Source organism: Armigeres subalbatus, chromosome 2 (assembly GCF_024139115.2).
Source record: "Armigeres subalbatus isolate Guangzhou_Male chromosome 2, GZ_Asu_2, whole genome shotgun sequence".
Lineage (NCBI taxonomy): Eukaryota > Metazoa > Arthropoda > Insecta > Diptera > Culicidae > Armigeres > Armigeres subalbatus.
In genome coordinates this window covers 13,514,634-13,539,848 of record NC_085140.1, presented here as the reverse complement: position 1 = coordinate 13,539,848, position 25,215 = coordinate 13,514,634, and the positions used below count along the sequence as shown (strand labels likewise).

The 25,215-nt window shown below is 39.8% G+C and overlaps 1 protein-coding gene across 3 annotated transcripts in view; it reads left to right on the top strand.

Annotated features, from left to right (window-relative positions):
• The window catches only part of LOC134217799 (uncharacterized), a 394,237-nt gene that overhangs the window by 322,906 nt on the left and 46,116 nt on the right, over positions 1 to 25,215 (top strand). The window lies entirely within an intron of this gene.

The window sequence follows — 25,215 nt, the reverse complement described above, 5'->3', positions numbered from 1 at the left end:
ATGATCATAGACGTGTTTGGGATTCTAAAGGAATAGAGTACTGACTGTTCTTCAGAGCTTCAGGCACTTTATAATCCCGATAGTGATCAGAATGTCTAAAGCAAGAATGTTTTCGATCATTTAGTAATCTGGGCTTGATCTTTTTTTAGTTTGTCAATATTCCACAGGCTAAATTTCAAAATGTGTCCTACGCTGAACTTTCAGCGTGAAGGTTTTGTCATGATTTGAATTCCACTAATAACGAAGTTAAAAGGCTAGTTGCAGTAGCTCATAATAGATGATAACCAATTATCAATCATTTAGTTTTAGTTGCTCCAACTAGTGCAAACAACGAACAAAGTAGTAGAAAACCTTCGCACTAGAAGTTCACATTTTGGAATTCAGCCTCTGGAATGAGTTATTGACAAACTACTAAATGATCGAGCCAAGATTACTAAATGATCGAAAATATCTTTGGTCTAAAAGCAAAAGGTAAAAGGTAAAAGGTAAAAAATAGTTTTTGGGTTCTAATTCAAAAGGACGTATGTAATTTTGTAAACAATGATTCAAACGTTAATTTGTCCAATCTGATAGCACTCCTACGCAAACCAACACCATCAACAGGTAGCTAAAGCCTCCCCTATCTCAGCAAATGCGATTAATTAAAAAAAATTAAAACCTATGATAAATAAAGTACGTTTAAATAGATTGTTAGAAAACCACGGAATTTTTTTTTGAAAACTGAAGAGCCATAAACAGATCTGCTCCGTCATCAATTCTGAGCTTCCATAAAGATTCTTTGACAATCATACGATTTCTTGGATGTTCGCTTTGAATCGGTAGTTCCATTACCATTTCTGATAAATTGATTGAACCCATTGAAAACTTATACAAATTTCTGTGATCCATGAATTGTACTGGAAGCAGGTAAAAATGTTCGATAATCGTAAGAATTCAAAGATGTATGCCATGCTTCTTAGCAATCCTCAAACAATCTTGGAAAAACAATATTTGACCTGAAAATCATAGAATATTTCTCAAATTATGTAATTATTCTGTCCGTAAAGGTTTTTCAAGTCCTTATATTTTTTAGAACTGATTAAGTTGCTGCCGCAATCATATCTATATCATATTGATACGGATGAATATGAGACAGTAACTGTCATGCTTTTAGTGGCAATATTGGCAAAATGTGATCTTAGTGATCAAACTCAGTGATATAGTTGCTACCTGGTCTGCCTATATACAGGAGATCGTGGGTTCGATCGCAAGCCGTTCCTTTCCAAATCTGCATGTCTGTATGTCAAAACCTCCCGTGGCACTAAGGTTCAGACTTGCAACACCCTTATGCGAATAGATTTAGGCTAAAGATAATACCAGAAATCGACCCAAATCGACATCTCCTATTTGTCCCACCCACGACTCGGAACGTGGATGCGCCTCTGGTAGAACAGATGCCAAAAGTAAATTTATTTTATTCTACCACAGACAAACAGACGTAACTTTTCATGTAAATTGTTAGAAAAATTATCGTCATTCGTTTTACAGAAAACACTACTGCTATCTATTATCAGAATCGCGAGAAAAACAGTCGACCATGATTGATTCCCATTTGACGTTTGATCCCAACGCTTACTTCTATATGAATCATCATCATCAAAGCAGAATACATTCAGCAGCATGTAACTAATCAGATGTCAAAGCGCCTTTTTTGGCACAATCACTTGAAAAATCGTATTTGAAACTTATTAAAACTGTCAAAGTGAAAGTTGTTGTAGTGAATTACCGATAATTAGCACTAACTACGCACGAGCAGAAAGTGGGTATCAAAATCATCAGTATCAAAACCGATGTGGGGTAGATGGCAAATGTACCGCGTATGACAGCCGCTTCAGTTTCCTGTGATATTTTTTTTTTTTAATTTGATGGGCTACAGCTCTTCGATGAACCTACGCCGAATGGAGTATCCTTCTCCACTGGACTCGATCCTGGGCCAATCGCTTCCAGTCGCCCTGAACATTGAGCGCCCTCAGGTCCTCTTCAACTGCAAAAAGCCATCGTGTACGCGGCCTTCCACGAAGCCTGCGGCCTCTTCCGGGTTCTCTTATAAATATTATCTTCGCTTGACGTTCTTCCGGCATACGAACAACGTGACCAGCCCACCGTAGTCTGCCGTGTTGTATAAGCTTAATAATATCCAGCCCTTTATACACGTGGTACAATTCGTGATTCATGCGACGCCGCCAGATACCGTTCTCCTGTTTACCGCCGAGTATTGTCCGCAGCACTTTACGCTCAAACACTCCGAGAGCTCTCCGATCAGCCTCCTTTATATTATATATTTATTCCTGTGATATACGAATGCAAAAATGATAACTTGGCTTAGAAACCTCGCTGTTAATAACTGTGGAAGTGCTGAATGAACACTAAGCACTAAGCAGCGAGGCGGCAATATCCCTGTGGGGGATGTAATATCAATAAGAAGAAGAAGAATGAACTCGCCTTATGACAAGTAAAGACATTCCACTAAACACTAAAAGCTCAAAATAATTTTCTTATCAAACATACATTGTTTTTATGAAAATCTTTAAAAAAAAGCTATTAAAAAACTTTTTTAACTATTTTTCGACCATGTTGTCCCTACCTCTAAAACAATGGTCCAAATTTTATGATTTCATTTTTAACAAAATTCGTCCAAATTCTATTTTATTATTAAAATCTTAATTTTAAGTTTTAATTACACTTTTTTCAAGTAAAACTCCCTCTTTTTTAGAAGTTTTTTAGAAGAAAATTTTTGGGCGGTAAAAAAAATTCGACAGCACCGCTGAATAAAACTAATAGTAAATACGTAGTAAACAACTAGTTATCCTTTTAAAAAAAAATCCAAAGGATCTGAAACTTTTTAGAAGGTTTAGGCGATTTATCGACTTTCAGTGGGCAAATAAGGGAAGTTGTAGAGTCATGAACGAGGCACTGAAGACTACCGTATTTCAAAGTTACAATCAAGTTGTTGAATTAAATCTACTAATTTGATATTAAGAAAATCTTGCTCTTAGAATCATCATAAGGGCATAACTGACGATTTTATTTTTCGGTCAAGTATAACTTAACTGTTTCAAAAGTTTCAAATGTGATTGTTGCTCTCGTGCAAGTTGCAAACACCCTTTATTACACCAATCCGCAAACTTCCGAAAGCCCATACGTTATTTAAAAAAACAAAACGTCAACGATAAGAAGTCTACCAATGCAGTTACGCCCTATGATACTAAACGTTTGAAATGTACAGTAATTAGACAAAAAGGTTGCGATAGAAAAAAAAATTGTCGATGTTCAGTTTAGCATAACTTGGCATAAAATAACCCAATTTTGACAAGCCGACACTATCGAACGCAGAAAATTTCTGTCCTTATCCAAATTAGATTGGTCCACGGACACCGAAGACATTTCAAACATTTGAAAACGATCCATTGCGCTCAATGTTTTTACTCGCTAGAAATCGCAAAAAATCTACATCATTGTATTTGAGTTCGCCAAAATCAGAGTTGAATAAAATTTAAAACCAGTACAACAGATGAAACATTGAAATTGTTTCATCGAACGAAATTCAGAACCCCCCCTCACACAAATTTTCTGGCAACGCCACTGATTACATGGGCCCAGCCAGTAACCGGAGAAAATTGCAAATCCAAGATGATACCACGGGAGGTAGCTCCAGTACTCAATCTTGTGACGAAAGCGGCAATCGACCAGAAAGCGACGAGCTACGTTCGAGATGCGACGGAGTCCGTTGTGATGCTGGTCGAAGAGAACTTTAAGGGACGCGAGAATCTTTCCATCCGGGGCATTCGATGGGCATCCGTAATGAGAATGATCCTAATATGTGAAGATAGCTTGTGTGCTGTGTGCTGTGCTGTGCTCCTTCTGCCGGAGAGAGAGTTCCGGAGATGTGTAGTCGCGTGCGTAGGTGACAATCCAATCCAATGGACCAAGACTACACGTCTGGTTGGCTGTTTAAGGTCTGAGGGAAGGGTTTTCCGTTAAAAAAGCACGTGGTAGCACTACTTACTTACTTACTTACGGATCCTGTACACCTCCGGTGGTGCAAAGGGCCGACTTGAAAGATCTCCATCCTGAGCGTTGCCCGGCTATCGCTTTAACCTGTTGCCAGGTTAGATTTCGGTCGACTTCTTTTATTTCTTTATTGAGGCTTCGCCGCCATGAGCCTCTGGGTCTGCCTCTGCTGCGATGTCCCGCTGGGTTCCAGTCTAATGCTTGTTTACAGATTTCGTTTCCGCCCCTACGTAGAGTGTGGCCGACCCAGCCCCACTTCCGATTCCGAATTTCTGTTGCTATCGGCCTCTGGTGACAACGACGATGGAGCTCATTGTTTGAGATCCAGTTGTGAGGCCACCAGGCCTGAATTATATACCGCAGGCATCTGTTAATGAACACCTGCAGCCGTTGAGTGTTCTCCACTGATACACACCATGTTTCGCTAGCGTATAACAGCACAGATTTCACGTTAGAGTTGAAAATTCGTATTTTGGTGCGTTCACTTATCTGCCTGTTTTTCCAGATATTTCTTAAACTCGCAAAGGCAGCCCTTGCTTTCTTGATCCGTGCGCCTATGTCGATCTTGGTACCGCCGTCCGACGCCATTTGGCTACCAAGATATTGGAAGCTTTCAACATTCTCCACTGGTTGCCCGGCTACTGTGAAACTGGAAGGAGTCGCCGTGTTTACATCCAACGATTTGGTTTTGTTGACATTGATGACTAAACCTGCCGAAGAGAAGCGCTCGGCAAGGTCGTTGAGCTTACTCTGCATATCAGAGCGCCGTTGCGCGAGGAGTGCAACGTCATCAGCCAATTCGAAGTCGTTTAGATGCTCCATGGTTATAGGCTGCCATAACAGCCCGCGGTTTGGTTCACGGTCAATCGCACCTACCAGAATCTCATGGATTACGATGAGGAACAGTAACGGTGATAGGATACATCCTTGCCTCACACCAGCTACGACCCGGATAGGGTCGGACAGGACCCCATTGTGCAGCACTCTACACGAAAAAGCCTCGTACTGTGCTTCGATGAGGCCGATGATTTTCTCAGGAACTCCCTTGCGTCTCAGGGCGACCCACATATTCTCGTGATTGAGACGGTCGAAAGCTTTTTCGTAGTCAATGAATACCAAGTAAAGGGACTCTTGGAATTCGTTGACCTGCTCCAGAATGATGCGGAGCGTGACAATATGGTCCACACAGGATCTTCCGGCACGGAATCCGGCTTGCTGCCGCCGGAGAGTCGCATCGATCTTCTCCTGAATCCGGGCTAGGATAATTTTGCACAGAACTTTGAGAACGGTACACAGCAACATAATGCCTCGCCAGTTATCGCATACAGTCAGGTCACCCTACACGCATACAGTCAGGTCACCAGGTCACGTGGTAGCACTCTGAGAGAGAAAATTGCCCAATTCAGCCCGCCAGAATGACGCTGTCAGTGTCGCCAAAATTATTTCATCATTATGCAGTTTACAATTGCTTGAGAATTTGCCGTAAACGGAGAATAAAAGGAATTGGCAACAATGGGGAAGATATTTATCACTCATGTAGTGGTTCGGCAAGAGAACAGCAGCAGCGCCGACCAATCACGCAATGAGGAAATCAAAATAAACAAACTCCAGCTGGTTTTGGAAAATGAAAACATGAGCCGTTTCTAGAACAACATTAGAAAATATCGTGGGAGGATTTCTGTACAAGGTTTCCACACAAGCTTTGAAAAGTATTTGGGTGATAACAGTGGTGCTGGTGTAAGTGAGACAAATAAGACAAATAATACAAATAAGTTTCTACAGGAATTCCTTCGGAAGTTTCTCCAGGATTTCCTTTGGAAATTTCTCCAGGAATTCCTTCGGCAGTTCCTCCAGAAATTCCTTCGGAAGTTTCTCCAGGAATTCCTTCAGAAGTTTCTCCAGGAATAGTAATACGCTTTTTTCTAGTGTCACGCTAGATACAAAGTTGACGGACTTTCTTCCGCTCTCATCGCTCCTTTCCTGCCGTGCGCCACAAGAAAATATGCTGCTCTTCCGAAATGGTAACTTTTGTATGGAATTTAAAAAACTTGATTGAAGTAAAAAGAGCTTCCTTCAAAATTTATTGCGGTGACATATACTTTTTATTACATCAAAATGATCGTTGGAAAAATTCAAAACTTTTGTCAGTTGGGTTTTGCGAAATTTGGTTCCTGTGAACTAGACTTCAACTGTGGCAAGCCTAGCAATCCAAGTATCCGGACAAGTTGGTCAGCAATACGAAACCTGCAGTATTTTTTGCGATCGGTGGTCATGTTCAAGCGGAAGGCTGTTATTTTGATTCAGAAGCGACGTTTCACACGGCCAGTCCTATTTCGTTCACGGAACAGTCTTGCAGCACGCGATTAGGACCGCGAACAATGACAGTATCGTGGCCATGGCAAAAGGAACGGTTGCAGCGCAGTTTCCAGATGGTAAGATCGATGGTAACGAAGTATTGAAAATTTTCCAATAAGGAAGAATAACAATCACTTTTGTATAAAATGGCGGACTGGGAAAAACCGATTTCATTTCCAATGACTAACAGAAACAAAACCGAAGAATCTTGCCAAAAAGTTCACCGACTGATAGTTCCGTTAGGATACGGCAGGCATGAAGAATGTTTTTATATAGAAGTCGATTTGAAAGCGAGCGGAGGGACGCAATGAGAAAACAGAACTGTGCAATAAAAATCCTATTCGACTAGATGCTGATGACTTATTAGAAATTTGGAGACAGTACTCGTCGATAGAAAATCCTTCCGCACGCGATAGCATATGAGCAAATCAAACCACCTTCCTTTTGCCAGTGAAGTTATATCAGCTTCCACACTGGCGTTTGGCTGCACGCTTCTTCCGATTCTGCTTATTTCTCCTTTCACTGGCGTTTGGCTGCACGCCACTTCCGATTCTGCTTATTTCTCCTTTATTTAGGACATTTTTAAGGAAAGGAAGTCGAGTGGCTTAAGCGGCGATGCGGTTGATGAGTCGTGTTAATCCCTTTTCCACGGTTGGAAACTTAAAGACCATCCATCTGGGAGCTACTATTCGGTTTCCTGATTCAGGTGACCTCCGAGCAGTTTGCTCAATGTTAATAAAGAAACACAATTCATGATGGCAAAAACAATCCATTTACTTTAGCTACGTAGTCCTACGTCACCTTTGCGTACAATCCGATTGGGCCGCACCTTTGAGTTTTTTTTTTTTCAAAAAACGAATGCTGAGCATTAAAAAACTATGGGAGCTGTGCATTTGAGATCTCTGCGAATCTGTAAAAATACCTTCCTTGGACAGGAGAGGAATCGATATTTTGTCACGTTTCACGTGCGTACATGATGCAAGCTAAATAGTGGCAGTCTGCTTCTAGAGGCCAAAAGTGAAGTCCTGCCTGCTTCTCAGAACTGCCAATGGGCTAGAGCACGTCAGCAACAAATTCCTGGATACGCTGAATATGCCTTTGAGCTCAAGACCAGCCGTGATGGGGAGGCGGTTATCGAGGACGGACAGGGTCCCAGTATTAAATGTGCCCAAATATCCAAATGCGTACACCAACAATAATGATGATGAAGATGAAGAAGAAGCAAGCTACAATACGTTGAAGACGTCTAGCGATGATTCTAATGATGCCTATAGCAATCATGCGCTTTCACCGCAACAGTCAAGACTAGTTTAAGAAAGTCTAAAAGGGTGGAAGCGCAGCGATCGAGATCGTATTTGTCCTGGCAGGTGTGACAAATATATTACTTACGGTATGTTTACTGGTTTGCCTACTCCATTGACGATTGTGGCGAATATTGCTCAAAGCTACGACGAAGTCATGTGGCGACCTGGCCGCGATTGTTGAGTCGCGACGATGGAGCAAGAGATGGCGTCACTGAGCAGCGAAAACCAGACCTGATGGACGTTATTAAACCTACCCAAAGGGCACAGATCCATCCGGAGCAAGTGGGTGTTGGCGATCAAACGAGGACCAAATTGAAGCCCAGAGCGATACAAGGCGCCATATCGTGAAGGGGTGTTTACAGAAGCCTGAAGTTGACTACGAGGAAGTCTACGCTCCCGTAATACGATATTCGACCATTTGCTACCTGGTGTCAGTTCGACTTGGATGTGGACCAGATGGACGTGGTTATCGCATTCTTGCAAGGCGAACTGGGTGACGATACAAATGGGAAGGTCTGCAAGCTATAAAACAAGGCATTATACGGCCTGAAGCAATCAAGCCGAGTATGAAATGCGAAGCTAGACGAGGTGCTACGAGAATTTGGCCTGGATATATCAATGGTGGACACTTGCTTATGTTAGATGCTGTGTGGGGAGAAGATGACGATATACTTACGTGGCGATATACGTGGATGACATGTTGGTTTTCACAAATGGTCAACGATTGAAGAGGAAGCTGAACCAAAATGGAACCAAATTTTCGAACAAATAATGTTTATTCCGGAGCAATGTTATTGAAAAAAAAATCAGTGAAATGTTATTATGGGGAAATTTCAATTCAGACAATTGGTTTTCGAGGAATTCTACAATTCCGAAGAAAATCGACTAAAATTAGGAAAGGGAAACTTAAAATAAAATGTTCATTGGGTCTATAAATATATTTACTCATACTCCTCTCAATCCCTACAGGTCTAATGTACATTATGCCTGACGTCCGTCATATCCCCTCTCATAACGTACTTGTGCCTAACATCGCCCAACTGTTCTAAGCACCCCTATTCCATTCTGGGCGGCTGCATGATTTACCCTTAAACTGGGCCCAGGTCAAATTCCAATCGAATTTCTTTATTTCTTTGTTAAGGCTTCATGGCCACGATCTCCTTGATCTGCCATTGCTGCGATGTCCTTCCGGATACCAATCCATTGCCCACTTACAGGTTTTGTATCTACTATTTCGTAATGTAAGGCCGACACACCTCCTTTTCGGCTGCCGAAATTTTGTTGATATCGGTTTGTGAAAGCATCGTCGATGTAGCTCAGCATTTGAGATCCATTGTGACGCCACCAGGCCCAAAAATGCTGATGCTGATACACATCAATTCTCACTCACTGATGGGATCTCAAAAAAAGACTGTGAATATTCCACTCATGATTATTACCTCTAAGGAAATAATATCCTCATAAGGAACCATTAATCGATTACCTTGCCATCAAATGAATTTTCGATTAAACGGAAGCAGGCAACATTGTTGAGGTCAGTAACACGATGCAGACTTGCAAGATATTTGAAAAGGGAACAAAGTAAAAAACAAGTCATCAAGAGCTCTATTTTACGGAAAGAATTTGACAGAATAGGATATCCTGCAGACAAGTTCTCTTAGCGACGTGATTGAGCATAATTGATGCAGTTAATTCACCCCAACCAAGCCATCAACCGGTAGCACGTTGATGAACGATGGGAAGGTATCGCATTTACCACCTCATTCCTCATTGGATGCGCTCGGCAACGCTGATGAGATGAAGAATACGCGCACGACGCATGAGCTTGTCAGATTTACGATACACGAGATAACTTTTAGAACTGACAAACCACCGAGCAAATGACGCACGTTGAATGTTAAACGGCCTGAAACACCCACAGCAGACAAGCTGGACATCATCTGGGAGCGTGCAAATTTTTTACTACCCTATGAAGTCATTAATTAAGAGATTTAACGTTCATAACATTTCTGTCCGTCGACGTCGTCACCGCGTCGGCCCCGCCAAGCTTCTGATAAGCTCGCAGCCAGCAGCAGTGCAAAGGCCCTGACTTCTCGGAAGATATTAAGACATTAAAAGCATCATGTCAATTCTAAAGAACAGCAACAGCCCACGGAGCCCTCCTGGGACCCAGAACGAGAATGTAATGAAGATGATTGTTGTTTTCGGTCTTATCTGGTGAGAACTAGAGTTGCGCCTGAAGCAAAACAGCTTCCGACCCGGGCCAGCCAGCCGCCGCTCGGTACAGATGAGTCGATTTATTTTCTCAGTCCCTACCTCAAATCGCATTTCGCGAGATCGTTAAGCGAGGATAGTATCAATTATCTGTCATTTTATGGACAGCAGCACTGAAAAGCTATGTGCGCGTTCCTTTATCGTGTCGGGAGAGAACCCTTTTTTCCCATTTCCTTCGAGAATCCCGCGGTGTGCGGGGTCCAGCAGTTACCATTTGTGAGAACAGTGCCGACCGATTGGGCCACAGGCCCGCTCGGTCATTTCGTTTTATGTGTTTATCTAAGAAATTAAAACCATTATGCAGTGGGAATGTGCAAAGATGCCGCCGACAGCGTAGTCGAGACAGAACTAGAGGAGGAGACCATAAACAGCGAAAAGAGTGAAAAGTATGCTTTTAGCATGATTTTTTTAATTTGCAAAAAAATAAAATTTAACACATTATGTTTGATCCTGGCATTGGCTAATTAGTTTTAAATTGATTGTTCGAAATTAAGGAAAGATGAGCATTATGATTTACATAGAAAAATCTTGAAGGATTGTCTGTATTTTGTACAGCATGATTAATGTTGTGGTCTTTAAAATCATCTCAATATGCAAAATAATTTGAAACATGTGAAAGGGAGTTTCTTCGCTTTTTCTACGAGAAATTCTACGCAATTTCCGTGCAAATTTCGATGTGCTTCCCGTCGAAATTTTGGAGAACTTCAAATAGAAATGTAATAAAACTTCCATTAAAGAATTTCCCTTGGAATTTTTAAGAGATTTTCATTTTGTGAAAATGCTGATGAATTTGCAATGCAACATTGTATGATGAGTGTTTTGTTCGCAATAGAAATTAATGTTCGTGGAAGATCAGACTCTTTATTTTGTAATTATCAAATAAAATATACCAAGAACGATGCTACCTGTTGTATCAGAACTCATGCCAAATATAAATGTAAATCAAATGAAAAAATGTTGAACGTGTGAATGCAACATTGTGCGATGAGTGTTGTGCTCCCAAAGGTCAAACCATGATGAACACAATATGATTCCCGTGAACTTTTCTAATTATTGTGGTTTCCGCCATGTCAAGTTTCAATTTACACGTGTCATGTGTTGTTTACTGGCATTCACTTTCAACTTTTCAAAGCTCACAGTTACTGAGCAAAACATTCCCTGTTGCACCATGCAATCCGACAGCGCAAAACAATAAACTGCTGTTGACAACAAACGCAAATAGTTTGAGCACGCAACTGCACTTTAGATGGGTGCCACATACCTTCCTGTCTGACATCTAACGGGTGCCTTCTCGAGCGAAAGTGCGCATACACGCGTTCCCTATTTGCACTTCACACCCGTTGCGGCTGGGTCCGCTTGTCAGCTAATACAAAACATTGCACCAGCCAGTAAATCATATGCCAGGAGGGTGGTTAGCGCGAGCCCAAAAACCCGCCCAGTCCATTTCGTGCTTCGTGCACGGTGATCCAGAAGGTACAGGGCATGGAGATAATTTCTCCCATAACATATTCAAGCCTCATTTTCTTGGTAGAAATTATTTACAACTACAAACATCACCTATGCACTCAAAAGATTTCTGATGCTTAGGACGTTAGGAAGTTTTGAACAAAATTAAAAATCACAATGATTGATAAAAAACTTAGGGACAAACTTAGAATATCTGTTCGTTGTTTCGGAAAACTTTGAGGTTTGATCTCCAGGGATGCTCTTTCTGCTCTCTCGAAACACCGTGATAACCCAAGCAAACTCGCGTTCTGTTGTTTGATAGAAAGGTATCATTTCCAGAGTAGCCGCGACTCCCAGGGTAACAATTTTGCATACCTACCACTTTCAAGTGCTTTTTTCCATCATAGTCGCACGAAATGCATATTTGCTTGCATCCCGTAGGCGACCATGGCTGGAATGGTGTCTCGATTTTGCAGCGAAACTATTTTGCATACACAGCTATGCTTCATAAGAATCAAAAAAATGGTCCAAGCCCGGTACACATATTGCAGACAGTGAGAACCTCGTCGTAGTGGTTGTCGGTAACCTGTTCGATTGCCTCACACCATTCGATCCATTTTCGCGTCACTCCCGGGCACACAGGCGATCCGGGGGGAAATCCTACACCCAATAATAGCAATAATGGTAATAATAATGGTAATAGCCTCCCCTGCAGTCTCTCGTTGATCTGCAGTGCACTGCGCAGCACCAACGGGTTCCAAAGCAGTGCGAATTGGGCATATAACAACGACCGTCTGACAGTTGAGAAATTTATTGAAATAGAATTACCTTTCCGAGCAGGGCAGTTGGCTGGCATTAAGCTATCTGGCATCGTGCTCGTGTCCGCATATAGGAACTATTTAAGCCCTTGCATTTTCCCTCGCTTGATGTATGTAGACACAGGAGGATGCGATTCAGCACCCCCGGACCCTGCTAGGAGGCAGTTTAGTGGACTTTCTCCTTGAATGGAATTACGAGGTCGTAGATCTGAATGATCGCAATTCGGATGGGGTTATTCGACAGAAGATTGAGTCCTACAAAGAAGTTTGTCAACGTGGGGTTCGTCGCCGTACGGTTAGCAGCGTCAGTCGTCAGAGCTTATTTGTGAGCCGTGGAGTGTGGGTTCGATTCCCGCCCTGGTAAAGAAGAAAACTTTGCGTAATGCGAAAAAAACTCCACTAGGTGTTGCGTAAATGTAATGTCCGTTGTCTAATGCTAGTTGTTAAGTATTTAATCTGTACGATCTCTGGTCGAAGACGCTAGTCCTATCTTTCAAATCAATCGATCTTTTGCAATCTAAAATATCACTTGAAGTATTTGCGACGATTTTGTACTATCCCATTTAGTTTTCTCTCCTAATAACAACTTTACAGTTAGTTTTTTCTCTTGCTGAAGACGGCCTTTGAGGTCGAAATACGTATCTGTAAAGTTACAATCAAGTAGAGGAATTAAATAAGATATTGGAAATAGACCTGTGTGCCACCGCACCACGCCGCCACCGCATACACTTATTGACGTACGCTGACGCCGGTCAAGGTGTCGGCAGCGCGCCATACGTCACTCAAACTACTTAGTTTTTTAGTTATTGTGATATAAAAGGATTTTAAGGATAACATGACTTTCATATACACCGAGCTCGCTTTTTATGCGGTTGATTTTCATCAATTTTTCGGTCACCTCAAATTCTACGACTTTTTTATTTTACCTAATTTTTTCTTGATTTTTTCGTAGATGTTTGCGAGCGATTAACGTAAAGCTTTATTAGTTCCAAGTGCCAAAAACAACCAAAAACAAATTGCGTAAAAAGCAACCCCAGTGCACCGTATAATAAATATATGACTGCATGTAGAATCCGATCAAAATGCTAGTTGATGAGGGTGCAGATTTCCCACGTGCGTGGGTGAGTAATTAGGTGAGTAATCGGGTGAGTAATCGGGTGAGTAAGTGAGTAATTGAGGTGGTTGAAGAATTCGTGTACTTGGGCTCACTGGTGACCGCCGATAACGATACCAGCAGATAAATTCGGAGACGCATAGTGGCTGGAAATCGTACGTACTTTGGACTCCGCAAGACGCTTCGATCGAATACAGTTCGCCGCCGTTCCAAACTGACTATCTACAAAACGCTTATAAGACCGGTAGTTCTCTACGGATACGAGACCTGGACGATGCTCGTGGAGGACCAACGCGCACTGGGAGTTTTCGAAAGGAAAGTGTTGCGTACCATCTATGGTGGGTTGCAGATGGCGGACGGTACGTGGAGGAGGCGAATGAACCACGAGTTGCATCAGCTGTTGGGAGAACCATCCATCGTTCACACCGCGAAAATCGGAAGACTGCGGTGGGCCGGGCACGTAGCCAGAATGTCGGACAGTAATCCGGTGAAAATGGTTCTCGACAACGATCCGACGGGAACAAGAAGGCGAGGTGCACAGCGGGCAAGGTGGATCGATCAGGTGGAGGACGACTTGCGGACCCTCCGCAGACTGCGTGGTTGGCGAAGTGCAGCCATGAACCGAGCTGAATGGAGAAGTCTTTTATGTGCAGCACAGGCCACTCCGGCCTTAGTCTGATGATAAATAAAAGTGAGTAATTGAGCTAGTGATTGAATAAGTAAGTAAGCAAGTAAGTGAGTAAGTGAGTAAGCGAACAAGTGAATGGAAGATTATCGTTCATTAGAGTATGAATAAATAAGTAAACGAACGCGATAAATCGAAAAATGAAAATATAATGAGAGAATGAATAACTGCTTAAGTGAGTAAGTTAGTAATCGAGTGAGTAAGTGAGCAAGTGAGTCAATGAGAGAGTGAGTAAGTGAGTGAATGGGCAAGTAATTAAGAGTAAGTGAGTGAGTAAATGAGTGAGTCTGTAAGGGAGCGAGTAAATTAATGAGTGAGTGAGTAAGTGAGTGTAGAAGTAAGTAAGTTAGTAAGAGAGTAAGTGAGTCAATAAGTAAGTGAGTGAAGAGTTAATCAGATGATGAGGAGAGCTTGAGAGTGAGAAAAAATGAATGAACAAGGGGAACGAGGGATTTAGTGAGTTGGTAGAAGGTCTAGTTAATCAATTAGTGAGGAAGTAAGCGTGTGAAGCCGTGAATGACTGATTGGGTGAACAAGCAAATGAATAAGTGAATAAGTAAGTGAATGAGTGGGAAGTGAGTAAACGTTTAAAATTGAATAAATAATGAATGAGTTAGTCTTCGCTAAACCTTTCAAACATCGCATTGATTTCACCTTTTGTGCCAAAGGATCATCATTGTTCGTCGTAATCTACTACCAGCTGACCATTATTTATTTCTTCTAGAAAGAGTTTTGCTGTTCTCCGTGGTGACAATTTGCTCCAACGAAATCATTTTGTTTACACTGGGGTTGCATATTTTACACGAATTTCCTTATAAGTTTTCTTAGTGCGATTTTTTAAAAAGATGGATACACCCATAAAAACCGTGAAAAATCGATTCTTATGGAAGTAATTTTTACGCGGTTTTTATTTCACGCGGATTTTAGAGTTTTTGTGGTTTTTGGAATTCGCGTGGTTTTGATTTACATGGAACATATCCCTCGTGTAAAAACCGACTTCAGTGTACTTTTTATTCAGTTCAATCATTTTTAGCTTAACGTCTTAGTACTTTGTATGATAATTTTGTTTTTTTTTATCTCATTATTTTATATTATTGTTTTGGAGTCACAAATCATAACCTTCCTGGACGACCTTTAGCAACTTTCCAAATAAGAACAGAAAGACTTATATTGTATTGGATTTATAAAATGCATTTAACATTAAATTTGTGAATAATTGACAGTCACAGATACATTCCTGCCAGTCGTTATAAATTATGAGTCGTTTTACCCCATGTTCCCCAAGCGTAATTAATCGACATGTATACGCTTAGAAAGTGAGATGGTAAGTTCGTCGAACCTGAAAATAACTTGCATTTCACAGAAAAATCTCAAATTGTATCACAACTTTCGAGACCCCGATTTTGAAATGGCGCAAATTTGCGCAATATTTTATTTCGGGATTACAAAATATGGAATGGATTTATATCTAGCGGCTATGTACTAAAATATTACCGAATATCGCCGAATAACAGAATGCCAGACCAATGAAATTGTGAGTTTTTCATCTTTTTTTTATTCAAAAGTAAGAACTATTGGGCCCTCCTCAGCCGTGCGGTAAGACGCGCGGCTACAAAGCAAGACCATGCTGAGGGTGGCTGGGTTCGATTCCCGGTGCCGGTTTAGGCAATTTTCGGATTGGAAATTGTCTCGACTTCCCTGGGCATAAAAGTATCATCGTGTTAGCCTCATGATATACGAATGCAAAAATGGTAACTTGGCTTAGAAACCTCGCAGTTAATAACTGCACAGATAGAAAAAGTTGTTGAAATTTACACGAAAGTAATGTACATAAAGGGAATGCCAAAAAGAGCGTAAATTTAAACGATATTATCACCTGAATGTATGCAATTTGCATTGCATTATGACACTTTTTATACGAATAAGTGTCATAATGCTATGTAAATTGCATATATTTAGGGCGAATTTGTTGGAAAAGATTCATGTACGCCAATAATAGTGCAATTTTCCACGTCTTTATTATTTACGCGTCGATTACTTTTCATTATTTCTTTCTGTGTGTGGAAGTGCTGAATGAACACTAAACTTCAAGGCGGCTCTGTCCCAGTGTGGGGATGTTATGCCAATAAGAAGAAAAACTATTGATTCCTCCATTTATCTTAGAACAATCGATTTTTTCCATTAATTAAATATGTATGGACTACTATATTAGCACCATAATCATCATCCGTGGTAATAATGTAAATTAAGGTTATACAAAATGAACACCGAAATAATTAATTTCGTGCTACACGCTAACTTTCACCTACTCAGTGACTGAGTAAAATTGTATTGCTCTCTCTTTCTATCCCACGGAAATTTTACTCAATTTCCGTCAAAAGCAGGACAACTCAAAACTATGAGTAATCCTGCTTTTGACGGAAATTGAGTAAAATTTCCGTGGGAAGAAAAGAGATGGCAATACAATTTTACTCAGTCACTGAGTAGGTGAAAGTTAGAGTGTATGAAAAAGCAAGCCGCAAAAATGAAAACGTTAGCTAAAAACCACAAAGTTTCAAAGATCGTAGCTGTCAAAATATCATTGGAAATAAAAAAAAATGTATACAGATAGCAGGTTCCACACTATTCAGCTATTTTTTACATATTTTTACACTATGAAAAAGCCATTTTTTAATCATCAACTTTATTCCAGCTAGATTGGCAAAATACCCTAATGTGCGCCGGTTGGCCTCACGCCGCCGAATTTCGTATTTCACGCAGATGATTGGCCAACATAAAAATAACAGTATACCAGGCATTGCAATTTATTCCATCATTCGATCTTCTGAGCAAAGAGACTGATGATATGCTGAGATTAGACCTGTGCGCCGCCGCCGCCGACACTTATTGACGTACGCCGACGCCGGTCAAGGTGTCGGCGGCGCGCCATACGCCGGTTGGCTCCACGCCGCCGAATTTCGTATTTCACGCCGATGTTTGGCCAACACAAAAATCACATTATGCAGTGCGTTTGCATCTGCCGAACCAAGGCAGCCTATCAAGCATTAATTAAATAGCTATTAGGGTAAGACGGTATAATGCCCCCCACCTGGCCAAAACGCCCCCCTTTGATTTCTAGAAAACTATAACTAACTAAGGGTCAAATTCAGTTGGTACCTATAAATATTTGTAAAACCATCATCCTATGTGAATATGGGAATATTTTTGTATTACTTAATGAAAATATTTGCAAAATACAAAAAGTCACAGTTTTGATGTAATTTTAATGTTTGTTTGCTGAACATTCTGGAGCGACTCTGGCATACTGTCCGCAAAACTTGCACTGGAACACTCAGTTGGGCAACAAAATTACTTTTCTCAGTGGTTAATATGATATAAAATTGCTTCCATCTTCAAAAATGCAACGATTTTCGAAAACATGTTTCACTGGCCAAAACGCCCCAGTGTAGGCAGGACGATATGCCCTTACCAACTGGACACAAGCGCAGCGAGCCTGCAACAGTTGCTTCCAAATTGTATGGAAAATATTGAAATGTAATTCATACCTGCTTGGATGGACCTATGTTGGTTTTTTAATGACAAGCGCATAAGGATTTCTTCTTCTTCTTCTTCTTCTTCTTCTTCAATGGCTCTACATTCCAACTGGAACTTGGCCTAGCTTTTCAACTTAGTATTCTATTAGCATTTCCTCAGTTATTAATTGAAAGCTTTTCTATGCCCGCCATTGCATGAGTATGTATCTTGTGTGGCAAGTACAATGGATACACTATGCCCAGGGTGTCGAGAATGTTTCCAACCCGAAAACATCCTAGACCGGACCAAGAATCGAACTCGCCATCTCCGGATTGATAATCCTACGCCTTTGCTCGCAAGGCTACTGGAGACCCCATAAGGATTTGTAACCTTTTTATTATGGGATTGATAAAATACTAATGAAGGGCTATTAAATGATTTTGGTTGAGGTGGGGCGTATTGCCCAGGCACTTTTTAAATTTCATTTTTTCACGACTTTTCAAAAAAGCTTTATTACGTGTTATCTGTAATATTTTTATGTGACTACTCACGGGCAATGCATTTGTGACTTCCTGCATTACCAAATAACACAAAGTTTGCATAAATTGCGTTGAAAAGTAAAAAGTTTTCAAAGAGTTGCCTTAGGGTGTGCATATTATACCGTCTTACCCTATACCTTTAGCAGATTTGTTTAATTTTATCCCTGTCACTTTAACACTTAAATGTTAGGTCATCCAAAAACTTCTTGGCTACAGATCTACAAATCAATGAGCGTGGCGATTAACTTCTAATCTCTCATGTAACTTCATGTGGAATAACCTCATTCTGGTCGCATTGGGTGGTTCATCATCTTTTTAATGGCTGGAATGTTACATATCTTAATTGGTCCAGTGCTTACACACTCAGTTTTTATTTATAAAGCTCGGCAAATTCCACACAGCCTTTAGCCTAGCAAAATAAAAACTGATATCCCGGCAAAAATAACGTTTGTTAGCTGGTTTTCGGCAAATAATTTGCTGATTTTCAGCAATTTTGACAGAAATCTTGGCAAAAAACACGTTTGTTGGGGCTCGGCTGTGCGAATCTCGGTAAAAGTTTAACAAATTGCTGAGATCCCGGGAAAAAAATACAGCTACAAATCAACACCATAATGAATGTTGGATTTGGATTCCCAGTCTGGTATGATTTTTTTAGCTTCCCTGGGCATGGAGTATCATTGTGTTAGCCTCATGATATGCGAATGCAAAACTGATCTTTTGGCTTCTGGAGCTGGAGCACGATTGGGCACGTGACCCAACAAATTGACATTTCATTCATCTTCCTTGTAATTGTCCTTTATGCGAATGCAAAACTGATCTTTTGGCTTCTGGAGCTGGAGCACGATTGGGCACGTGACCCAACAAATTGACATTTCATTCATCTTCCTTGTAATTGCTAGAATTGTTTAAAAAAATTAGTTTCGATTTATTTCGATAAACAATTTCTTGATTTTTTTGAAATAATTTCCATGAAGTCCTGGAGGAAGCTCTGAAGGAATATCTGAAGAAAATTCTTAGAGCCTTGAAAAATTTCTGAATTTATCTCCGTTGTAATTTCTGGAGGATTTTCTGAAGGAATCTCTGGAGAAAATAATGAAGGAATTCTACGAGGAATGTCCAAAGAATTTGTTTAAGAAATTTAAGTATGTCAGTAATTCCTTTAGGAGGTCCTTTGGAAACTGCTCTAGGAATTCGTACGGAGATAGGTATCTTAAAATTCGTCCTACTGTTTTGGAAGGAAATGGTGTTGGAAATTCCGAAGGAATTACTAGATTAATTTCCGAGGGAATGGAATGTCTTATGAAATACCTGGAAAAATTCCAGTGGAATTGTTAAAATAATTTCCGAAGGAATTTTGTAGATTTTTTTAAAAGTATGTATGTATGTATGTGGTTATCCATCACCCTGGCTTGAGTCTTGCTCTGCATGCGGCTCCACCCGAGTACAATCGAATTTAATTACCATTCTGCTTTCAATGCACTTCTGTATGAAGGGCAAGCAACGGAGGTGGCGGAACCGTAACCAGAGACACTTACGTGAAGCCCGCGGGATAGAGAGAATCTCCTTTCAGCAATGTAATCCTACAGACTAATAAATAGATTCGCAATCTTTTTTGAGTTTTCCGAGGGATGGCTTCTTTGAAGAAGGGCACGTCGAGTCCATTACAACTGTGGGGAAGTGTACCCATCTACATGAGTAGAAATTATTTAAAGTATTACTAAAAAGAAATTCTGAAGGAATTCTTTATGGAATGGTCAGTGTGAATCTTATATGAATTTTTGAAGGAATTTCCAGAAGAATTCCTTAAGAAATTTCTTAAGGTCCTAAGAAGTTCCGAAGCAATTCCTAGGGGGAATTTAAAAGAAAAGCCTTGTGGAGAGTTTTCAAGAAATCAAGAAATTCTTGATTGGATTGCTGACGGAGTTTTAGAAGGTATTTTAGGGTGAGATTCTTGATGCCTTACCGAATTAATTGCTGAATATTTTTCCTAGGGAAATTAGGTATTTATAAAAAAAATCTGTAGAAATTTTCGAAGGAACTCGTGCAAGAAATTACCAAAGAATTCTTGAGAATATCCGAATATCTGGAATCTCGATATTTTGGGAGTTTTTCTTAGCATGCAGTCTTGATTCTAAAGCCAATACTGAGTTTGTTCTACTACTGTCCGGACTCTCGAAAAAAAATCCTGAAGAATTATAGGAATTTCTGTGTACATACCAATAGCTATTTGTTCGTGAAATCCATTAAACATTTCTTCTTAAATTACTTTCAGAATTCTTTCGGATATTCCTTCAGAAATTCATTTTTTTTATTCTTTATTATAGAGTTGATGTGATAATTTCGTGATACTTATATGACTGAAAGAGCCGATAATAGTCAAACAAAATTTATTATAGAGGTTTTCAGCCCTGGTTCACCTCTTTGAAATTCATTTAAAAATTGTGTTTGAAAATCTTTTTGGTTCTCTTTCGGTTATTCTTTCAAGAATTGAGTCGGAAATTCCTCCAGGAGGTCCATAGGAAATTCCTTCAATAAACTATACAAAATTCATTCAAGAATAATTCCGGAAAGAATTCTTATTTGGAGGAATTTATAAAGGAATTTTCGAAGAAATTTCCAAAGGTATTTGAGCGTTAAACTCATTTTCAATTAAAAAAAACACTTAAACAAAGGTTCAAAAAAATTAAAGGAATTTACACACGAAGTTTTAGAAGATTTCCCAAAAGAATGTCTGAAGGTATTCTCGAAAGAATTCTTAAAGGAATTTTAAAAGAAATTTTCGAAGTGATACAGGAATTTCTGGAATTTCTGCTAAAGAAATTTCCGGAGGAATGTTCGAAGGAATTCCTATAGGAAATTCCGAAAGAATTCCTGGAAAAAGTTCTAAATAAATTCCAGAGGAATTTTGAAAGAATACCAAAAATATCTTCTTAGAGTTTCCTAAGAAATTTTTAAGGAATTACTGGAAGAATTTCTATTGGAAATCCCCAAAAGAAATTCATGAAGGAATTTAAAAAAAACTTAATCGAATTTCGAAGCGTTCTCCTAAAGGGATTTCCGGATGTATTCCTCAAACAGTGTCCGTAGGTATTCCGATGGAAATTCATGAAGGAGTTTCCATGGGTATTTTCTAAAGAATTCTTAAAGGAATTTCCGAAGGAAAAAAGTTTTCAAATGAATTTCCGAAAAAAATCCCGAAGCAATCCCTAAAGTAATTGAGAATATTCTAAAGTAATTGAGAATTTCCTGAAGGAATTTTTGAAGAAATTTTGGAAAGAATTTCCGAAGCAATAGCCAAATAAATTTTCAAGGGAATTCTTGGAGTAAGTTCTGAAGGAATTCATAGGGAAATTCTAAATTAGTTTACCGAATTCCTTTTTCGAATTTTCTGAGGAATATCTTGAGGAATTCCCAAACGATTTTCTGGATTTATATCTGAAGTACTTTCCACTGAATTTATGTGCTGTGATGCGGCAGTATCCTAATGGAAGATGTTATGTAAACTTTTGCTGTGGAGATACAAGCTATAGCTATAAGCATGTTCACCCTATCAGTCTATCTGTAGCTAGCAATTGTACAAAAACCTAAAATAAAATAAAAGCATGATAGGCCGTACTGCGTTGTTTTTTTTTCTCAGCTTAAAATCATTCACGCCGATTCACGGCGCCACCGCCGCCGAGCATTGCTTACGGCGTGACGCCGCCGACGCCGCCGCCGCCGGTGTAAAAATGGCCTTACGCCGCCGCCGTTCACAAATACTTCGGCGCACAGGTCTAGCTGGGATATCGATCTTAGTTATCTATCTGCTCAGTAAACAAAGTGCAATGTTCGCCATGGAGAAAATATTTTCACTGCTTTTGTTGTACGCCCTCGCAACATGAACAAACCCCGAACCGCGCGGGCTATCCTGATATCAAATGCTCATCAAATGCTCAAATGATAATATCTTCCAGAGTGCTCTTTGATTAGGGATAATATCTTTGCCCAAGCAAAGATGATATCCTTTGCTCAGATGATATTGCAATGCCTGCAGTATACAGAGCGTTTGTATCTGCCGAACCAAGACAACCTATGAGGCATTAATTAAATAGCTATTATACCTTTAGCAGATTTGTTTGCTTTTATCTCTGCTACTGTTACCCGCTTTGGCGTGTAAATGTTAGATTATCCAAGAACTTCTTGGCTGCAGTCTACAGACCTATCAACGAGCGTAGTTATGAACTTCTAATTAGACCTGTGCGCCGCCGCTGACGATTTTTTTACGCCACCACCGCCTTGAAAAATGAATCGGCGCGCCGCCGTATGAAAATTGATTACGCCGCCGAATATTTTTTTTACCACGCCGATGACATTTTTACTGTTAAGTCTAGATTCATGTAGCACCTGTCGGAAATATATATTTTCAGCAAAATTTTCATATGACAATTATTCTCTTTACAATTATGCAGCATTTATTCTCATTTCCAATAAAATCTAGACCCAACAGAATTAAAAGTTGACGAAGAACTTATTTAATTTATAATAGGCTATTTCAGCTAAAAAAGTAGCTTATTCAGCCTGAAATATTTGTTGGGGAACCACTAGATCCTTTGTGCCTGACATTTAATTATTCAAAAAATAAGGGAATTGTTCTTCAGGAATTCAAGGAATTGCTCCTAGAACCTTTTCGGCAGTACGTACTAGAATATACTAGAACTTCATTTAAAAAATGTGTGGAAACTCTACAACTATTTTTTTTAATTCTTTAAAGAAAACGTCTACTTCTAGAATTTTTACAGAAACTCTTTTAGGAATTCCTTGAAAAATTTCTCCTGTAGGCTCATCAGGAAATCCACACGAAATTCATTCACGAATTTATATAAAAATTTCTTCTGAGTTTCAAATCAGGAATTCCTTTTTGAATTTCGTCAAGAAATTCAGCATGCATTGATCATCAATATCTTTTATGAACTCCTTTGGATATTCTCGGAGCAGTTCCTTAGAGAATTCTCTAGAAAAATTTCCAGGTGAACATATAGAGATATTTCTGGAAGAGTTTTTGAAGGAATTTTGGCGGATACTGTAGTAGGAATTCTTGAAGAATTTCTAAAGAAGTCTGAAGAAAAAGCGGGAAAATTTTCGGAGTATTTTCCTCATGATATTCCGGAGAAGTTTTCAATGAAATTTTCCGGAAAAACCCTGTAAGGTTTTCTAGGTGAATTATTGAAGAAACTCTGGGGAAGTTTTCGTGGAAATTGCCTGAGAGATTGTTGAAGGCAATTGTGAAGGAGTTCTTGTAAAACTTTTCGGAAGAATTCCTAAATAAAATTCCAGTAGAATTAATTTCCATAATAATTTATTTGTGAACGACCCTCCGGGAGAATCCCAAGAGGAATTTTGGACAGGAATTTCTGAAAGAATTTCCAGAGGAATTAGCGTAAGCTTTTTTAAATCTAGATTCAATTTTCCATAATAAGTTCTTCCAGAATTCCTGGACAATTATCCGGAAGAATTCCCGGGAGGTGGATTTAGTGGAATTCCATGTGAATTTCAGAAAAAAAAATCAGTAGTATAAGTAATTTATGAAGTGTTTTTAGAGGAGTTTCTGGAGGAACTCCAGAAGGAATTAAAAAAGATAAATTCTTTGAGTAATTAATATGTATTTCGAGAATGCTAGAATACTGCGGCTGGTTGCTGCTCAGGTAGTCGCAACAGTCACTAAACACGACAAAGTCAATGACAATCTTACCCACGGTATGCACTTGTCAAAAAAACACCCTTCATGTACTCAGTGACTCCGATTGTCTCTCACTAATACAATCAAACACTACTGCATTTGACAAAAAGCACGTAGTTTTGTTTTGAGCGGGAAAGTTCTGCCTATATTTAAGAAGTTACTGAACTTCTTGGGGATTTCTTGAGCAAACATCCTGAAGCATTTTTTATATGAATGCTTCCGGAGGAACTCTTTTTTTTTAAGAAACCACCGGAAAAAATCCTGGAGGAGATCCGGAGAAATTGCTGGTGGAACTTCCGGTCGAATTCACGGAGGAACTCTGGAGGTATTCTTGAAGGAACTTCCAGGAACAAATTCCAGGAAATTCCTTGAAGGAACAAATTCCAGGAAAAACTTTGGAAGGAATTCCTGGAGGAACTTCCGGAGCAACTCGTGGAGGAACTTCCGAAGGAATTCCTGGAGGATTTCCGGAGGAATTCCTGGAGGAACTCCCGGAGGAATTCCTGAAGCTTCCGTAGGAATTCCTGGAGGAGCTTCCGGAGGAATTCCTGGAGGAACTTCCGGGGGAATTCATGGAGTAACTTCCGGAGGAATTCATGGAGGAACTTCCGTAGGAATTCCTGGAGGAAATTCCGAAAGAGTTCCTGGAGGAATTCTTGGAGGAACTTTCAGAGTACTTCCTGGAAGAATTAACGGAGGAATTTTTGGAAGAATTTCGGAAAATTTGTATTGCTTCAAATAAGCTCAGGCCGGCCCACACCGCCGCTGGCTTAAAATGATCTATCACACTGCCGCCGACAAATTTTCAATCGGCGCACAGGTCTACTTCTAATCTCATATTGTGGAATAACCTTATTCTAGTCGCATCTTTTTGAAAGTTTGAATGATACATATCTTAATTGGTCTAGTGCTTATATACGCGGCTATGTACAAATCAACACTATAATGAATGTTGGATTTGGATCCCCAATCTGGTAGTATTTTTTAACTTCCCTGGGCATGAAGTATCATTGTGTTAGCCTCGTGAATTTTTTAAGAAAATTAAGAATGTTGGCTATTCCTTTTATTTATTTATTAACTATCATAATAGCACAAATAACCAATTATTAGTTTTCAAAGTATATGCTACTAACAAAAGTAAACAATAATGCCAATGTTGTTAACTATTTGTAATACAATTCTACGCAATTTTTAAAAGAGTTATAACTAGTCTGTTTTCTACATTCTCTGGGTAACTCATTCCAAGCTTTGATAGCACGGTGACGAAATGATTTTTTTTAACTTATTAGAACTACGTCTAGGAACAATTTAGGAGTTCCTTTAGAAATTGCTTTAGGAATTCGTACGAAAATATCTGAAAATAAGTCCTATAATTTTGGAAAGAAATAGTGGAGGAAATTC